Consider the following 4,808-nt stretch of genomic DNA (forward strand, 5'->3'; position numbering starts at 1 on the left):
CTTACCATTCTCTCCCTACCAGTCTTTAATTCTGGGACGATGAAGAGGAAGTGGAAGTGATCTTTCTATTCTAAGGACCTCATTCTGACTTTCTTTAGGTCCACATTAAGCACAAATGCGAGTGGATAACACCATCTGAACAACTGATATTACTGATAGCGTCATACTCTGACTACAACAATCTCTAGCATCTCTGAGTGTTTCATTAGTGGAGAGCCCAGCATCCCTGAGGAGTGAGAAACCAGTACTGTGTCCTGGCCTTGGTGGGCCTAGACCTAGCTTCCAGGCAGATGCACACCTTGTGATTCTCTGCAGGGACAGAGTCAGGTGAAATGGATGCTGAGCAGGCTGAGCACCATTGCTTAGGTCCCTCATTTCAAATAACAAACACATTCTCTGTTCCCGATCTTTGGAGCACCTTTTGACTCAATGGATTATGCCTGACCATGTAGTCATCTTTCTTAATGATACACACTTCTTCCTACTCAAACTTGCTCCTGTTGCATAGCTATAGCAATTTTGTTTCATGCCAGAAAGCTATTTCATGCTGATGATGTAATATCCTGCAAATTATGGGCACACAAAGTAAAATTAACTCAGAGCATGGTCCTTCTGACCATATATCTTGTTTTGTTTTGTATATTAGTAGGTTTGTTAATCTTATGAAATTCCAAAACTATAATGCATATATAGATCCTATTTGTTTAATCGTCATCACTTTAATCATTGTTTTGTTTTGTTTGTTTTTTAAAGCAGGTTAAAAAAAAAGCCTTTATTGAGCTGTAGAGTTGGGTTAGTTGTTAAGAGCTCTAGCTCCTTTTCTAGAAGTTCTAAATTTTCAATTTCCAGCACCCACATGGTAACTTACGATAATATAGAAAGAGATCTGATTCCCTTTTCTGGCATGTAGATGTGCATGCAACATAGCAGTGATGCATAAAATAAATAAAATGAACAAAAAATACAATAATAAGAAAAAAGGAAAGCCTTTATTATCAGTGAGGAGATATGCACACAGCAAGACCTATAGATAGTAAGACCACCGTCTGCAAATAGAAGGGTGCTCTGGAACCAGAAGCTCCATTTGTATTGATGGCAGTGTATTTTAAGGGTCTTTGAGGGGGATCTTCTTCCCCAATTTAAGACTGATCAAAGACAGATGGGCTAATAGGCCCAAAGGTCTTTGGAAACACATGCTAGGCAGCCTAGAACTTTTTAAACTGGTCCACAGGGAAGGGCATTACTGGTGGGAGAAAAATCCTGCTAGACCTTTGTTTTAAGCTTTTGTCTAGAGTGAGGAAAGTGAAGAAATCAACAATCATGGAAGTTTACCATCTTCATTACTTAGGTCACAGCCTCTCTTTCTACATGTCTGCATATTGAGGTATCTAATTCCTAGTCCCTGGTTTACTACTTGCAGAGGTCACCCTAACTCCTGTTAGGATTTTTGGGCCACAGATGACTATAATTGCTGCCAAAGCTGGCAAAGGTGGAGATGCAGATGGGACAACAGTTATAGTGTCTCAGGAGTGTTGATGTCAATGATACAGCATAACAGATGGCAAAGATTCAAAACTTAAGAGAACCATTATCAGTGTAGCCATGGCAAATGTCACATGCCACGTGTGCGAGATAGCATCTGTAATGGATGCCATGTGTGTGAGGTAGCATCTGTAATGGATGCCATGTGTGCGAGGTAGCATCTGTAATGGACCATACGAAGAGTCAGATTGTTAGCACTACTACAATAATTCCCACAAAGAGTATAATTAAGAAAAGAGTTGAAGCAGTTGTTCATCTTTCTCAGAGGAAGAAGACAGGCAAGAAAAACACCAAGAAGCATAGGCAGGCTTTGTCACATTTATTAGCAAGACTTACATTTTTTTTGTCATGCTATCCACTACAAGATAGGCACCCTGGAAGACATTAATTTGGTTTAATAGCTAGAAATGCTTTTCACTGGCCAGTGTTAAATTCACAAGTCAGCCTTTGGTTCTCCTTGACTACAATCTCTTGGGGAAAATTAAGAGGAAAAGTTAATAAGAAAAAACCCTTAACATTATGATCAGCATAAGTCTTGTTTAGCAAGATGAAGCATAATTATGCAGCTGGGTAAATTCTGTCCCAGAGCCCTGTGGACCAGTGAGAGAAGTTGCGCTCTCTATATCTAGGTTGGCATTGGATTTGTTTGATAGATCAAAGTTTAACTGTGCAATTATCTTTTTGTTAATTCCTGCTGAAGGGTCAAAGCCTGGGATTTGTATCTGTGGATGTTATTATGTGTTACGGTATTAACAATACAAGCAAGCTGTTAGGGTATAAAAATGGAGATAGTGGCAGCCCTGAGCATCTGATCACTCTTCAAGTCTCTGATTAAATGTAAAAAAAATGGCCTCCTATAAAACTACATTGCAAAAATTGGGAAAGAAACAGGATGGAAAGAGTAAAATATTGAAGACGCAGAGCCTGAAGAATTTGTGGTAGAAAAAGTACTGAACCATCGTGTATGGAATGAGAATATGGAGTATTTCCTGAAGTGGAAGGGATTCACAGATGCTGATAATACTTGGGAACCAGAAGAAAATTTAGAATGTCCAGAATTAATTGAAGCATTTCTTAATTTTCAAAAGGCTGGTAAAGAAAAAAGATGGTACAAAAAGGAAAACTTTACCTGATAGTGAATTTAATGATCGCAAATCGAAGAAGAAGAGAGATAATGCTGACAAACCAAGGGGCTTTGCCAGAGGTCTTGATCCTGAAAGAATAATTGGTGCCACAGACAGCAGTGTTTCTCATGAAATGGAAGGACTCGGATGAGGTTGACTTGGTGCCAGCAGAGGAGGCGAATATAAAGTCTCCTCAGATTGTCATTGCCTTCTAGGAGGAGAGGCTGACTTGGCATTCTTGTCCTGAAGATGAAGATATATATATATATATATATATATATATATATATATATATATATAATCTGGATCTTGGGTTTTGAATTACTAGTGTGGAAAAATAGCATTATAATGAAAATAAAGTTTGATATGCTGGTTTTGAAAATATTGGCAGTAGTTGGGATATTTTTGGTTTTTGTTCTGCATCAAAAGGCACTGATTCCTTTGAGCAAGTAAGAGCTTTCTGTAGTTGCTTCCCTTAACAATAGAATATTTGACACCATGTTGTATTTCCTCAGCTTTGAAGAACAGCTTTTCTTAAACACTGGGGAGATTTTACAGTCATTACTCAAGTCAGAACTTATTTTTAACTAGGACACAGAAGAACCATTCTGGGTTTTTTGTTTCTTTGTTTGTTTGTATGCAATGTATGCATAAAACACTTATATAACGTGTATGTTTTGTCTTGGTCTTAATACTCAAAAGAACTGAAGAAGAAAACACAAGTTGATGAGATTCCCTCATTGTGAACATTTTCTTGAAAACATAACCTTTCAGATTAAGCAGATTCTGCAGTTTATTGGATAGTTAAAAGCAATCACATCAGAATTGATGTATTATCACATAAATACTGTGGTTTATTTACAGAAACCTGGTCAGCCAGTCTCTGTAAAGGTTCCTCTTCTGAACGATTCCTTTGTAGAAAGTTAAAACCTGTACTAAAAGGTTATAGTTCATGGAATCTGATGTGGAAATAGAATCATGTTTGGAGCTGATGTTGGCAATTTAAGACCTGCTGACTAAGTGAGTGAACAAAATTTGCTAATATCAATTAATGACCTTCATGCTTTTTCTTTACCCTGACTCATTCTGTACTAGTAGGATCAATCTTTTCAGTATTTGGGTTCTGGTTCAATGAGCCAGAAAAGTAACTTTGTAGTATCAGAATGTCATCCATCTGTATATTTACTTTATTGTAAATAATAGTGAACAGTGGTCAATAAATAGTTTTATATTCTTTTTAAAAATGGAGATATATTTAGTGAGAGAGAAAGACTTGTTCATAAAGTTTAAATTAGCTAGATATTTTCCAAAGTAGGGAAGGAAGAGCTAGAAAGCTTATGTAAGTTATGGGTCAGAATGTATTAATAAGGATACATAAAAGATGAGATTTAGATGCATCCAAACTTAAAAATATATGACCAATTAAGATTTATTTTTAAATATTTGATTTTTGCTAAAGCATTATCTAAATTATATATACAGGTAAAACACTACACTGGTGACACTGGCCCTCTGGGTATTTGTACGATACCATATGTGGAGTCCTAAAAGTGATGGAGCCTGAAGAAATTAGATGGAAAGTATCTTTTCCCTCATTCCCCAGGACCTGGAAGACTGTGGGGGCACCTTTCAAAATGTACCATAACTTAGAGGAGTCACTGGTCCTCTCATTCACAGGGACCATTGAGATGCCACTGAGTAGAATCTAACCAATGTCTAGTCTACAAAAGGAGGGTAAAAACAGAGGAAAAATCTCCTCTACACATCTAAGTGAAACACAGGTTAAGAACCGCCATGGCCTTTAACTTCTCCGTGTGTGTGTGTGTGTGTGTGTGTGTGTGTGTGTGTGTGTATGTGTGTGTGTGTGTGTGTGTGTATACAGAAGAATTCTCTCAGGCTCAACTGACCCTGAACATCTTCAAATGGCTTTGACAGCAAAAATAATTCTTTGTTACCTGCATAGTCCTTCACACCAGCAGGAAAGAATAATGAGGATAGAATCAAACAGTATGTTTCTTTAACAGTCCAAGAGACAGTAGTCCTCTGCCATTATACTTAACAATAGATGATATTCCTCACTAATAATCTTTTGATAACAAAAATTATCAACCATGAAAAACTCATTTTCTGGAAGTTTCGTTC

At 37.3% G+C, this 4,808-nt stretch overlaps 1 pseudogene; it reads left to right on the forward strand.

Annotated features, from left to right (window-relative positions):
- The first annotated feature begins 2,388 nt into the window (after positions 1 to 2,388).
- Positions 2,389 to 2,923, forward strand: LOC110294136 (annotated as a pseudogene).
- The last annotated feature ends 1,885 nt before the right edge of the window (positions 2,924 to 4,808 follow it).

Source organism: Mus caroli, chromosome 5, assembly GCF_900094665.2.
Source record: "Mus caroli chromosome 5, CAROLI_EIJ_v1.1, whole genome shotgun sequence".
Classification (NCBI taxonomy): Eukaryota; Metazoa; Chordata; class Mammalia; order Rodentia; family Muridae; genus Mus; species Mus caroli.